This window comes from Procambarus clarkii, chromosome 30 (assembly GCF_040958095.1).
Source record: "Procambarus clarkii isolate CNS0578487 chromosome 30, FALCON_Pclarkii_2.0, whole genome shotgun sequence".
NCBI lineage: Eukaryota > Metazoa > Arthropoda > Malacostraca > Decapoda > Cambaridae > Procambarus > Procambarus clarkii.
The window spans coordinates 19629442-19644859 of NC_091179.1; the positions used below are offsets into that span (position 1 = coordinate 19629442).

The following is a 15418-nucleotide window of genomic DNA, read 5'->3' on the forward strand; positions in this document are numbered from 1 at the left end:
AGCAGCTGACGGGTTAAGAAAGCCAGCAGATGATCTCGTCCAACCAACAGATAGTATCAAAGTCGACTTATCATATTATCTTAATTTTCCCAAATATTCAAGTGTTGAATGTAGGTGATTTCCGCGGCCCTCTTACTGTAAATTCCAGTCGTTAACCATCTGTACAGATTACGAGTATTTACTTCAATGTCTTCACTTCATTTGCGTCCAGCTGCCAGGTATGCATCTTGTCTTCTTCTCCCAGTGTTTAAAGGAAGCTGTCCTTGTCCACCTTGTCATATCTTCTCAGTATTGTGTGTTAATGGTCACATCCCTTTGCTGCTTCTCTCCTGCTGGGGCGCGGGACCCAGTTCCATTAGTCTGTCCCCACAGTTTACTGCTCTTAGTAGACGGCGTCACTCACAGTGGTGGGTGAGGGTGACAGTCGACGAGGGTGACAATATGGTGGGTTCAAGGGTGACAGTATGAAGTACTACTCAACTCTGTCATTGGACGGGAAGTTTAAGTCACTGACCTAAAGCTTCCTTCCTATGTCACCTACGGGTCAGTGCCCGGGCTGACCACCGCTCACCTTCCTGGTGTTGCTCTCTCCCTCTCTTCTAACTAGTGTTAGGCTTCATTACCATTGATGTGCCTGGTGAAGCTGCAAGCAAGAGCTGTTCTCATACTTTAGTTCATGTCAACCTTGAATCTCGGTGCCACATCTCTCTCTCTCTCACACTCTCTCTGCTTATCTTCACTCTTTCCTTGCCTATTTATCAACACCGGAAGCCCGCCGATACTAATGTTTTTTTCCTCGGGACGAAGGAGGAGGATACTGGGAACACACACGTTAAGAACATCTCAGGTCCTAAGACGGCGCTGGAGACAATAGCACCAACATCACACATATCAGTCTTTGAGAGAGTGTTAAGATGATTACAAAACACAGGGAATCACAACGTTGCATAACGCTCCATAAGGTTCCCCTGTCGAGATGTTTATCACGTTTCTTCTTGAACACACTTAGAGGTTTGTTAGTAATGTTCCTTATGCTCAGAGGGCGGGCGGGAGTTGAGGCCTTGGCCATTTTTGGTTATATAAATGTCTCTTGTTGGTATTATCTTCGTAATTCTTATTGGAGCTGTTCTGCGCATTGTGTCATGCGTCTAGTCTCGTCAGGTGTAGTGTGGAGGACCAGCAGTGTAGGGGTGGTCGTCAGGTGTAGTGTGGAGGACCAGCAGTGTAGGGTTGGTCGTCAGGTGTAGTGTGGAGGACCAGCAGTGTAGGGATGGTCGTCAGGTGTAGTGTGGAGGACCAGCAGTGTAGGGTTGGTCGTCAGGTGTAGTGTGGAGGACCAGCAGTGTAGGGATGGTCGTCAGGTGTAGTGTGGAGACCAGCAGTGTAGGGATGGTCGTCAGGTGTAGTGTGGAGGACCAGCAGTGTAGGGATGGTCGTCAGGTGTAGTGTGGAGGACCAGCAGTGTAGGGGTGGTCGTCAGGTGTAGTGTGGAGGACCAGCAGTGTAGGGATGGTCGTCAGGTGTAGTGTGGAGGACCAGCAGTGTAGGGATGGTCGTCAGGTGTAGTGTGGAGGACCAGCAGTGTAGGGGTGGTCGTCAGGTGTAGTGTGGAGGACCAGCAGTGTAGGGATGGTCGTCAGGTGTAGTGTGGAGGACCAGCAGTGTAGGGATGGTCGTCAGGTGTAGTGTGGAGGACCAGCAGTGTAGGGGTGGTCGTCAGGTGTAGTGTGGAGGACCAGCAGTGTAGGGATGGTCGTCAGGTGTAGTGTGGAGGACCAGCAGTGTAGGGGTGGTCGTCAGGTGTAGTGTGGAGGACCAGCAGTGTAGGGATGGTCGTCAGGTGTAGTGTGGAGGACCAGCAGTGTAGGGATGGTCGTCAGGTGTAGTGTGGAGGACCAGCAGTGTAGGGGTGGTCGTCAGGTGTAGTGTGGAGGACCAGCAGTGTAGGGATGGTCGTCAGGTGTAGTGTGGAGGACCAGCAGTGTAGGGGTGGTCGTCAGGTGTAGTGTGGAGGACCAGCAGTGTAGGGGTGGTCGTCAGGTGTAGTGTGGAGGACCAGCAGTGTTGTTGGTCTTCCAGAACTTGTTAAAATGTAACTTTGGACGGTAGACGAAGCGTGTGTCTGTCTGTCACCTTAATTGGAAAGGTGAGTGGGGCGGCGGTGTGGCAGGTGGACAGACCCCAGACGGTGACGCCTGCGGGGAGCGGGGGGCGCCTACCTCTCCCCAAGTAGAGGCGGACGGAGAGGCAGTGATAAGAGTGGAGGGGGAGGTAGGGGGATTACTGTGAGTGGTGGAGGTGGGAGGATGCCAGAATTAGGGAGGAGAGAGAGAAAGGGAGAGTGGAGGAGGGGGGGGGCGAGGCTCCACTTCCACCTCCTCCCCCAAAACTCCATCTTTAAACCTGATGGAGTAGTGGAAGAGGCGGTACCCCGCCGGGCCGGAGGACGGTTGTGTGGAGGTTGTGAAGCCTCTATTGTGATCCAAGGATGTGAGAGGAGTTGTTGTTGTAGATTCAGCTACTCAGAACAACAGTTGCAAGTAGCACGGGCTATGGTGAGCCCGTAGTGGACTTACCTGGCACAGGAGCGAGGCTGTGTATGTGTGTGTGTGTGTGAGAGTAGTGCTTCATCCTCTAGTTATACTCCCTGCAGTCCTCTAGGTCCACACACCACTCACCTCTAGTTTAACTTTCTCTTGTGTAGTCGAATTTGTAAACCTATCCTAAAGGTTAGCTCCCCTTGGAGGTTTCTCTCCCTCCCTGGCTGTTCCAACACCCGACTCTTCCTTCAGAGAGGAAACAGAGGAGTTTAGAGAGACATAACCGACAGAAACAGGTTCCCCACCAACAAGAAATAGAAGATATAGCTAAATATAAGATTGAGACGACCATCAACTTACTCATGAAGAATTCTCTGTGCCAAACGAAATGTCTGGAAAGAGACAAGTGTCGTCTATGCCGTTGCATTCTCGCCTTGGGAAATACAGCACAAACTATCTCAATATATTGGCAAGACAACAACATATCTTAAGGCACCAAACAATGCTCAAACAGCGAGGCTGTATTAAAAGATAATAACATTTCTACACCAACAAACCTTCACCAGATAGATCCTGACCAGCGACACAAAAATAACTATGCACGACATGGGATTAAATATGGCCGAATCGCTACATATCAAAGACTGTAATCCATCTCAACAGGCAGCTTGCACTTAGGAACATCTTACCACCTACAAGAACAGGACAGAACTGCCCATCCGCACGTCGGCTGCCCCAGTGGACACATTGCTAGGCTAGCGTAATAGAGTAAACAACAGCAGCATCCTTACAAGTTGGAGAAGTAGCAAGCCACCTGCCAGAGAGGAATACAGAACGTGTCCAGGCCTACCTTTTGTTGGTTCCGGGAATTCATGTGCCCAGGGCCCGGTCTCTGACTAGGCCTGCTGGTTGGTGGTGTGGTCAACCACGGGTGAAGATACAAGAGCTGACACGTTATAAAGTTGTGAAGGCTAGTTACGAGAGGGAGAAGTATGTGTATAATGTATCGCTCCTGAGCGGTGTTGAAGGGTGTACAGTACACGTTAAAGTTGAGTGAGAGTATCCGCTTCTCTTCCTCCATCCCTAAACTATTCCTCTACACTGTTCCCCCGCCATCTCATCCCCTTCCCCCTCCATACCTGTCACATCCTCATAGTCTTCGGCCTTTGTCATCGCCACCCTCCAGTCTCCTCTCTTCCACTCGCGTCTCCTCCACTCTCCCGTGGTTCACTACCCTACACACTCCCTGGATCATGTTAGGTTGAGCGCGGGAGGTGGACCAATAGTCTCTTACCTCTGTGTACATTGTCTCCGGGGAAGGTACCAGGGATACAGCCCTTGTTGTGTGATGCGAGGGCCACGACGGCTGTGGTGCCGGAGGTACCCAGGCTGCTCCTTGGGGGGGGTGAGCTGCAGGGCCTCGCGGCTGATAAACACACTGTTTGGTCAGCCCCAGGAGTCCCTTGGGGAGACGAGCGTCCTGACGTCCCCAGGCAGAGCAGGCGTCCTGACGTCCCCAGGCAGAGCAGGCGTCCTGACGTCCCCAGGCAGAGCAGGCGTCCTGACGTCCCCAGGCAGAGCACGCGTCCTGACGTCCCCAGGCAGAGCACGCGTCCTGACGTCCCCAGGCAGAGCACGCGTCCTGACGTCCCCAGGCAGAGCACGCGTCCTGACGTCCCCAGGCAGAGCACGCGTCCTGACGTCCCCAGGCAGAGCACGCGTCCTGACGTCCCCAGGCAGAGCACGCGTCCTGACGTCCCCAGGCAGAGCACGCGTCCTGACGTCCCCAGGCAGAGCACGCGTCCTGACGTCCCCAGGCAGAGCACGCGTCCTGACGTCCCCAGGCAGAGCACGCGTCCTGACATCCCCAGGCAGAGCACGCGTCCTGACGTCCCCAGGCAGAGCACGCGTCCTGACGTCCCCAGGCAGAGCACGCGTCCTGACGTCCCCAGGCAGAGCACGCGTCCTGACGTCCCCAGGCAGAGCAGGCGTCCTGACGTCCCCAGGCAGAGCACGCGTCCTGACGTCCCCAGGCAGAGCACGCGTCCTGACGTCCCCAGGCAGAGCAGGCGTCCTGACGTCCCCAGGCATTCATGCCTTGACCGCACGAGGTCAACACATGGTCTGGTTCTTATAATTAGCATGTATTAATGGTCGGGAGAACACCTACTTACATGTATTATACCAGAAAAGCTATACATATGTATAGCTATACATAGCTATACATATGTACAGCTATACATATGTATATAGCTATACATATGTATAGATTTGTTGACATGATAGTTTACTAATACTTAGAGCGTTGAAGCGAGTAATGGCTGGATAAAGACCGGAGTTGGGATAGATCATTATGGTGAGCCATGTTCGGTGCGCGGCCCGGCATAAACACATGTGGTGTACGAGGCGTCAAGGCACATGTTTGATAGCTGGTTGTGGTCGTTGGGTAGTTGTTAAAATGGTCGTTGACCATCTCGTTGGTCTAAGTTGTTTACATGTGCTACATGTAGCAGCTGCTGCTTCGTCTAGCTGACCACGCTACCACTAGCAGCTGCGGGCGTGAGGCTGCTTGTGCTCTATGATTAATGTACTATATTAACACTAATCCTGGCAGCTCTTGTAACTGTACGAGCGGTTAATGTACGGAGCCTTAATGTATAAATCCTTAGGGGATGTATACGTCAAGTGCGACGTAGTGTTGGAGAGGCCAACACTACGAGGGGGGGGGGGCTCCAGGGGGGTGTGGGTGAGGGGGGCACCCGGGGGTGTGGGGCAGGGGGCACCAGGGGGGGCAGAGCCGCACACCTGGTGACCCTGAATAGAGGCGAGGCGCTAGTAATTAAGTGTGTGATATAGTGTGTGAGGAGATGGATTGGTCCCCCCCCCATCACCCTGGTGGTGGAGGGAGGGGGTAGTGCGCGCGCGTACACACGCCCAACACCCCCTCCCCGCCCACCCACACCCCCCACACATAGTGTAGAGCAACACATGGCAGATGGAATTCATTGTGAATAAATGCCATGTTATGGAATGTGGAAAAGGAGAAAATAGGCCACACACAATCTACAAATAATGTGAAAAGGACCTTAAAGAACTGTGACAAAGAAAGAGATCTACGGATGGTTCGGGAGTGTAGTAAACTCTCACTTCAGAATCGCTTTTAAATACTTGGATGGTTAAGTATTAAAGAAATTGTTCATGACTTTTGGCAGATGAAAATTGTTATATGCATCGGTATAAATATGTCGCCCATATCTCAACACGCACACCATTAAACGAAACAAATGCAAACACGCGGTGCTTAATGGCTTCCGGAACTGAGAAACAAGAGCTACGAGGAGAGAGAGACTAGAGGTGTTAAATATGCCGAAACTGGAAGATAGAAGAGGCGATATGATCACTACATACAAAATAGCAACAGGAATCTACAAAATTGACAAGGAGGAATTTTTTTAAACCGGCACCTTCAAGAACAAGAGGACACGAATTCAAGCTAAGGAAACAATGGTGCCGAAAAATTATTAGAAAGTTCACTTTTGCCAAGAGAGAGGAGGACGGTTGGAACAAGTTAGGTGAGAAGGTGGTGAAGGCCAGTCAGTAGTCTCAAAGCGTTATACGACAAAGAGTACTGGGAAGACGGGACACCACGAGCGTAGCTCTCATCCTATAACTACACTTAGGTAGACCATATAACCGAAACCCTCTTCAGGTATGCTCCAGGTAATTACTCCCCCCCCCCCCCCCCCGCTCCACACCTACACGAGGACACAGTACCGGAGCACAAGGACACGCAGGAGAGACCGCTGCCACCATGAAGGGTGACGACGACGCGGCCACTCAGGGGGGCAGCTGGACGCTCACTAAAACATCTCAAAGTTCTCCAGTATTAACAAGTTAGAAAAGAATGAGTTAGAAAAGTGGCCCAACTGTTTCCCCAGTTTTATATTGAGATATGATAAGAAACACGCGGGAGAAGTTATTGTACAGCGAGTGGCGCCTTGTTTACACCTGGCCACAACCACACCCACAGTCTGCACACCACCTCCCTCTCTCCCTCTCTCCCTCCCTCATATCAGGTATCCATCATGTCTTGTCTTGCCTCATGTTCATTGATTTTGTTTTCCCAATAATTTGTATTATTCTCAATGTGTGTTTCTTGCCTTTTGTTGCCATTCATTTGCCTGTTCTTGTCCATCCCTCCGTCATCTTCCTCCCCCTCCCTCCCCCCCCCAGGACCTAAAATTAAAAGTTCAATATTCCCTGCTGGTTCTCCCTTCCCTCCAACTTTTTCCCTTCCCTTCTATTCCCAACACCCCCCCCCCACACACACACACGCCCCCCCCCACACACACACACACGCCCCCCCCCCCCCACCTTTCACCTTAACCCGCCTCGCCTGCCACACTGTCGATTCCATTTGCTTAACTGCAGCTTACACCGTGTTGGTGACCCTGGACGGTGCTTCTTGGCTCAGGTGAGATGGTGCTCTTGGTGTGCTGCTGGCCGTGCTGCTGGCCATGCTGCTGGCCGTGCTGCTGGCCGTGCTGCTGGCCGTGCTGCTGGCCGTGCTGCTGGCCATGCTGCTGGCCGTGCTGCTGGCCATGCTGCTGGCCGTGCTGCTGGCCATGCTGCTGGCCGTGCTGCTGGCCATGCTGCTGGCCGTGCTGCTGGCCATGCTGCTGGCCGTGCTGCTGGCCATGCTGCTGGCCGTGCTGCTGGCCGTGCTGCTGGCCGTGCTGCTGGCCGTGCTGCTGGCCGTGCTGCTGGCCATGCTGCTGGCCGTGCTGTTGGCCGTGCTGCTGGCCGTGCTGCTGGCCGTGCTGCTGGCCATGCTGCTGGCCGTGCTGCTGGCCGTGCTGCTGGCCGTGCTGCTGGCCATGCTGCTGGCCGTGCTGCTGGCCGTGCTGCTGGCCATGCTGCTGGCCGTGCTGCTGGCCATGCTGCTGGCCGTGCTGCTGGCCGTGCTGCTGGCCGTGCTGCTGGCCGTGCTGCTGGCCGTGCTGCTGGCCGTGCTGCTGGCCGTGCTGCTGGCCATGCTGCTGGCCGTGCTGCTGGCCGTGCTGCTGGCCATGCTGCTGGCCGTGCTGCTGGCCATGCTGCTGGCCGTGCTGCTGGCCGTGCTGCTGGCCGTGCTGCTGGCCGTGCTGCTGGCCGTGCTGCTGGCCTTGCTGCTGGCCGTGCTGCTGGCCGTGCTGCTGGCCGTGCTGCTGGCCGTGCTGCTGGCCGTGCTGCTGGCCGTGCTGCTGGCCGTGCTGCTGGCCTTGCTACTTGGCCAGGGAAGGGGAGGCGGTCCTTTACTCCGTGCTGTCTCTCAGGCCGCTCTTCAGGCCCCTTCATTTCCTGCTTGGGATCGGGGGCGCCTCTCCCTATTATTACTCACCTACAAGTGCTTGCTGGCTCAAACTGTAGCTCACAAGTCCCGCCTTTCAAGTTACTAGTCAATGCGACCTGCCTGTATACCCGTTGTTGGCTCCGGGGATCAATTTCCCTGCAGCCCTGTATCTGACCAGGCCTCTTTGTTGGTGGTCCCGGGTTCGATCCCGGGCGCCGGAGAGAAACAATGGGCAGAGTTTCTTTCATCCTGGTGCCCCTGTTACCTAGCAGTAAATAGGTACCTGGGAGTTAGTCAGCTGTCACGGGCTGCTTCCTGGGGGTGGAGGCCTGGTCGAGGACCGGGCCGCGGGGACATTGAAGCTCCGAAATCATCCCAAGATAACCCTCACCTTCCTCCACACTCTCATCTATTCCACTCTCGCCCACTCTCAAGTCTAACCTTCCCATCCACCTTCTCCACCATCACTTTCCCATCCCCCCTCCCGCACCCCCCCCCCCCACTCCCCACCGACAAAAAGTCTGAGAAACAATACAAAACAGAAAACAATGGTCTTTAAGGAAAGCTGTTTAGATTATAAAAATTATTAATGGTGTTTCTTGGTCCATTGTGGTGTTGGTAATGGCGGCGGTGGTGTGATAGTGGGCGTGTTGCTCCATTGGCAGGTGGGCGGCGGTGGTGTGATAGTGGGCGTGTTGCTCCATTGGCAGGTGGGCGGCGGTGGTGTGATAGTGGGCGTGTTGCTCCATTGGCAGGTGGGCGGCGCCCCCCACCTCTCCTCCCCCGCCTAACTCAATAATCTGACTCCCGACCTATTTCCTCTATCATATTTACTACATATTATCTTTCTCACACACACATTTCTACGAAGCGGCCCGTAACAGGTGTCTAACTCCCAATTACCTATTTACTGTTTGATGAACAGGATTATCAGGTGAAAGAAACTGGCCATTTGTTTCGGTCTCGACTGGGAATCGAACCTGGACCCTTAGGACTACAAGCCCCGAGTGTGTGAGTTGTGGAGGCGAGACAGTCTCCGTGACCCGTGCCGTAAGGGTGACGGGTTGGTGGCACCCGTGTGCACGGTGTAAGGTGGACAGGTGTAGCAGGAGCCGTCACTGGCCTCCAGGAAGACAGTGTGTGACAGGTTGGTGGTGTGTGATGGGTGTAGATGAGACACCGGGGGTGAGGGGGTGAGCCTCGGCCCGGGACCCCAGACAAAACCAGGACGGCAAATGGACGTGAAGGGTTGGCGCTGTGTTTGTCTTCGTCACAAAAGGTTTGGGCATGAGCAAAGTTGACTCTCCGTGACTTGCATTTGCCGGCGCCTGCAGTACAGTGTAGGGGGGGGGGGGGAGGGGGGAGGGCAGGTGCACACTACCACCAGCCGTCGTGTGTGTAGGGAGCAAGTTGTAGGAGCAGGTGCGTGAAGTGGCCGCTGTGTGGCGGAGAGTCTGGTCACGATGAACAGTACTGCAAGAGGAAGGTGTGAGAGTACTCTCCTCCCTCTGTGTGTGGGTGTGGGGGTGTCTCCCGTGTACGTGGGAGAGGGTGCCAGGCCTCTGACACAATAGACCCCCTCAAACATCTAACCAAAATAACACGTGGTGGGTGAGAACAACAGAGAAACACTAAACCCCAGCGATAGTTCCCAGAGAAAATGATAAATGTTTGTCTTATTTCTTCTGTTTCTTTGGTGCCTTAATTGTTGCCTTGTGTGCGGTTATTGGTGTGTCCGTACTGCTTCCCTCTAATGTTTATATTGATAGTTTGGCGGGAGTGTTTCCTGGTGGGGCCGGAGGATGCGTTGGCGACACTAGTGCCCCGGAAGGTCTCGCTGGGGTACTAGTGCCCCGGAAGGTCTCGCTGGGGTACTAGTGCCCCGGAAGGTCTCGCTGGGGTACTAGTGCCCCGGAAGGTCTCGCTGGGGTACTAGTGCCCCGGAAGGTCTCGCTGGGGTACTAGTGCCCCGGAAGGTCTCGCTGGGGTACTAGTGCCCCGGAAGGTCTCGCTGGGGTACTAGTGCCCCGGAAGGTCTCGCTGGGGTACTAGTGCCCCGGAAGGTCTCGCAGGGGTACTAGTGCCCCGGAAGGTCTCGCTGGGGTACTAGTGCCCCGGAAGGTCTCGCTGGGGTACTAGTGCCCCGGAACTCTCAGAGTACCTGTTGCATCTCTGCTCTTCAATGGTGCAGTGACGTATCACAGGTGTGTGCTACGTCACACACCTGACCCGAGCCACAGCTCAACCCCAGCAAGCACAACTAGGTGAGTGGACTTCAGATTACGCCTCCACATATAACCCCAACACGAAGAAACAAATTAAACTGAAAATATCCAGGGGAAAGAAAGATTAGGTTCGTTCCGGAGCTGAGGGTACTGAACCTGGCAGAACTGGATTGTACCTGGAGAGGGTTCGAGTCCACACTGGGACAAAGAAACAAATGAGCCGCAGGGATGTCGGGAAGAACTGGTGTGTGGGTCGTAAAATAACAGAACGGGTTACGGTGCGCGTGTTGAAGCAACTCGATGATGTCTGTAAAGTAATTATGACAAGAAATAATTATTAGGAGAGAAGCGAGTCGTTGTAAACGACCAGCAGCTTGCTTATAAAGCGAAGCTCAGGTCTAAACTAGCGTTCGAGCCTTCTAGCAAGTGTAGGTGAGCGAGAGTACACAACTTGAAACAAAGTGTTGTCGGAACATGCATAGGATATGCAAGGCGCTCAAGCGCCAGTCTTCTTCTTGGGCGCTTCTCTGAGCATATGAGCGGCTCGCTTTGTTTATGTTGGGAGGCACGTGGTCAGTCAGCTGACTATGTTGTTGTTGTGTTGGGAGGCACGTGGTCAGTCAGCTGACCATGTTGTTAGTGAGGGATGGTCGCATTTACCGCAGTGGTTCATGTCCACATCACCATTCAGTCATCATTATTACCATTATCATCATCCTCTCCATCACTAACATTACCCAACACCATTATCATGTCACCACAGTCATCAGCCGTGTCATTAGACACACCACAATCATCACTACCATTGCCAGACACCACAATCATCATTGTCGTTAACTGCTCCACACCATAACTCTCACTGTTGTGAACTATGGTCATCACTGCTAGCAGTTAACGAAGGTACTCAAGTGATGTGAGGTAGGTCAGACGGAGCCCTCTAACGTCAGGTGTTGTAAGGGCCATAATGGTGCAACACGTTGTGATAACGGAATGTTGCGAGGAGTTTGGCTGTGCAATACTCTACAAGGTTTTCTGGAGTGATGATCGGCCACACCAAGTGTTGTGGTCGTGTTGATGCTAAAGTCGTGACTCAGATGACCTTAGTGTGTGTGTCTGTGTGTGTGTGTGTGTCTGTGTGTGTGTCTGTGTGTGTGTGTGTGTCTGTGTTTGTGTATTTACTATTTGTGTCTGCAGAATTGAGCTACTTAGCTCTTGGACCCCGCTATGTACACAAGGACGGCAGAGATGTTGGGAGGCTGGGGCACCATCAGAGGCCCCGTCACCAGGAGCCAGCGTAGACAAGCAGCTCTCCCGCGGCCTTCCCTGCTGGTGAACCCTGGGCCATGCGTGACACTGTTCACCGTTACATGTGAAGGCAACTCGTGCCTGAGGAAGAGGCTGTTGTGGTGGGGGGCTGGGAGGGGGGAGGGGAGGCGCCACAGGTCCAACACTACTGGGGGGAGGTGAGGTGAGGGCGTGTGCGGGAGGGGTATACTGTTCCTGGGGAACTGTTGTGGGGGTTATGTCAGCCTTCACACGTCACACACTTATGTGACACCGTTAACGCGGGTGTTGGCGTTACGGCGGGTGTTACACCTGTATACATGATTGAGAACTGTGTATTATATGAGTGAATACAAAATGTGTATCGAGGCGGAGGCGTGACCCGGGGTTAGGGAGGCGACTTGACCTGGTAGTGTTGAGGGGGTGGTGCCAGGTGTGTAGTACTAGCAGCGTGCCAGGTGTGTAGTACTAGCAGCGTGTCAGGTGTGTAGAACTAGCAGTGAGGGCACAGGTCAGCACCTCCGTCTATCAAGGTCCGGCTTGAAAGTTGAGTGATAAATGTCACCTTGACATTTATTACCCCTTATGACCCTTCTGGAGTGGATGAATAGGCAGGGAGTGACCTTTACCGTGGCGGGGGTACACGGCGACACGCCAGGACGCGGGAGGAGGCTGGCACAACACGGCGTGCACCTCCCCCTCACCTTCATCCCCTGTTAACTATAGTGTGCAAGTGATGAGAGCCGCTGCATCTTGTTTAGCTCCGGGAGGTGGTGATACACATATGTCAACCCATGGTGGACAGGCCACCGAACTTTCAAACCTCCTCTCTCTCTCTCTCTCTCTCTCTCTCTCTCTCTCTCTCTCTCTCTCTCTCTCTCTCTCTCTTTACACCCGCATCCTCTTCCTGAATTTCATCTCCCCATCCCTCTACCTCCCCCATTCTTTCCAATCCCTTTGGACATCAAAGCTAAAGCTAAAGACGGGAGGCCCCCACACCATCACCAAGATGGTTCTCTCATTCCCCAGTCGGTTTCGAGAGGTCTCCTCCCCAAGCTCGGTTTGGATGGACTCTGGCTCGTCTGGGGATAACTTCTTGGGTCCAGCTGTTGCTTGCCGCGGCCAGTATAGGCTTCCAACTTCACACCAAAACACAGACGTTCCTTTATGAAGACCAGACACAGTGGTGCCAGCTCCAGCGGGGCTCCCATCGTGACATTGATGCCAGCCTTCCCTCATGTTTTTCCTGTATTACAATGGCCATTGTCTGCAGAAACGACTAAATGTGTAATAATCTAGTTTTTCTCGCGCAATTGAGTCTGAGAAGGTTCACAGGAGGACCGTCACTCGTGAGGCAGGGCGGTGATAATTGTGATAACAAGTCATAACCCGCCAAACACACACCGAAACTACGACCTTGGTACAACGTTCGAACAAGTTTTAACACCTCCTAACCAGTTATAACACCTAACCAGTTATAATAACACCTAACCAGTTATAACAACCAATATAGCAAGTTGTAACAACGTTCTAATACGTCATAAACACGTTAAGCCAAGATGTAACAACTTTATTACAAGTTGTAACAAGCAGAAAAGAGACAGTTTCGGTTTGTGTTTCCAGGGTAATAAAGATAACCAGAGTAAAGTATAAATGGTGAGCAGATATCATCACCAGGTACACGAGTCTGTGTTGGCTGGTTTGTTGCCAGGTGTGTGTGTGTGTGTGCTGGCCTAGAGGTGCTTCCTGCCACCAACTGGGCTCCTGGCCCCCGCCTTCTCAATGATCTTAGATGAATGAAATATAACACTTACAATTTTGTATTGTATTTGCTTCAAGAACTTTTCAGACTTGATATAGTTACCATACATGTTCCCCGTCTTCTGTATGTCCTGCTACGTGTCTTTAACAATGCTGCTTTGTCCATTTCCTAAATTTACCTTAGGATGTTACATGTTACTATGTGTACTCACCTAGTTGTGTTTGCGGGGGTTGAGCTTTGCTCTTTCGACCCGCCTCTCAACTGTCAATCAACTGTTTACTAACTACTTTTTTTCCCCTCCACACCACACACACACACCAGGAAGCAGCCCGTGACAGCTGACTAACTCCAAGGTACCTATTTACTGCTAGGTAACAGGGGCATTCAGGGAGAAAGAAACTTTGCCCATTTGTTTTCTTCCTGGTGCGAGAATCGAACCCGCGCCACAGAATTACGAGTCTTGCGCGCTATCCACCAGGCTACCAGACCCCTGTGTGTGTGTGTGTGTGTGTGTGTGTGTGTGTGTGTGTGTGTGTGTGTGTTAGAGGAAGAGAGAGACGTAGGGGTTGTGGATGGTGGTGTTTAGTAATTAGGCTACCAGTGTTGCAAGGCTCGCGGAGAACTGCTGATTTCCCCTCGTCATCACAAACTGGAAAGTGAAGTGATGTGATGTGTGCTTTTCTCACCTCCCCCCCATCCCCCCCCCCCAGGCACGTGGCGCTTCTCCCCACCACTGTCACTACTGGAACACCTCGCCCTCACTCTATTGGTCCCGGAGCAGTAACAGTCAAATTGAACACTGTTATTTTTGTTGGTTTGTGTCCTTTGCACTTTGAACTTGAGCGTGACCGTCTCTCATTACTAGCGTGTCCAGACGAGGAAGTCGTCTCTATATGTAAAGTGCCCAAGTGCCTTCAACTTCCTTAAGTCTTTGTAAAATTACTGAGGTTGAGATGGCGAGGTGTGATGAAGCGAGCATCGTCAGCGGCGTCATTCCTCACTGCTGGGGACCATGTTGTTGAATGGTCGTGCTTCCTGGCACTCCATGAAGAGATTAACAACCACATCACCTCAAGGGGGTCTCATTACCGTGCAGAATTGTTGACAATGTAAGAGCCAAAGCCGAAGTAATTGTAGTACAATGTGCATGTATGATGATGAGGTGATGAGGTCAAGAAGTGGATGATGATGCAGAGTAGAAGGTAGATGCTATAGGAAGGTAGTTTATCCTTCGTCAGTTGGCACCCTCGTCAAGATCACAGTGACGCCACAATAATCACCTTCATTTTCTTCACTTTAGTGTCACTAATTCTGTTCAGAAATTCTCCGGTGTTCATGATGTTCATTCCTAATAATTAACAACTTAGAGATTTCGCTGAACCAGCATTACTCTGTGGGGTGTATTAATTAATGGGTTGTTTAGCTGTGGTGTAGCTCTCGTGTAGTGTGGAGGAACGCAGTACAACCAACTTTGCTTTTTCATCTTTATTATATAAAATCTTAAATACTGTAGTGGGCGAGAAGGTGGTGTTGTGTACAGCGCTGGTGGTGGAGATAGTGTAGTTGTGGGGGAGTAGCCACACCTGGGTGGAGATGCAGCAGTATTGACTCTGCTGTTGACAACTGCTGAGTTGAGTGCTGGCAATATGCAGTCGATGAATGAGATCACCGCATGTGTGACCACGTTCCTCGGTGCTGGACGCACGTGGTCACACATACGGTGACCTCATGCGTCCAACATATTGCGCACAGAGTTAACAAGGTACACTGACAAGTGTTGGGTGTTATGTGCACCACACAAAGGGGGGGGGGTGAAGGGTCTGGGATCTACCTAAAACCCCACAAACCCAACATTCCCAAGCACTCGGTCCTCTCTGGTTTTAATAGCGGTATAGGCTATAGGGCTATAGCGGTATAGGGAGCCGGTCGGCCGAGCAGACAGCACACTGGACTTGTGATCCTGGGTTCGATCCCAAGCGCCGGCGAGAAACAATGAGCAGAGTTTCTTTCACCCTATGCCCCTGTTATCTAGCAGTAAAATAGGTACCTGGGTGTTAGCCAGCTGTCACGGGCTGCTTCCTGGGGGTGGAGGCCTGGTCGAGGACCGGGCCGTGGGGGGACACTAAAAGCCCCGAAATCATCTCAAGATAACCTCAAGATAGGGTTGATATTTTAGAAAGTAATTAGTGTGGTGTTACGTGGCTGTTACCACGGGTGCAAGTGGCACCTTTGAGACTGTGAGTCTCGCGGTGTTCAGCAATATTCTCTATTGTGT

At 52.5% G+C, this 15418-nt stretch overlaps 1 protein-coding gene across 5 annotated transcripts in view; it reads left to right on the top strand.

The window, feature by feature from the left end:
* Positions 1-15418, top strand: part of LOC123765425 (active breakpoint cluster region-related protein) — a 102175-nt gene that overhangs the window by 18097 nt on the left and 68660 nt on the right. The gene's annotated exons all lie outside the window — the stretch shown is intronic.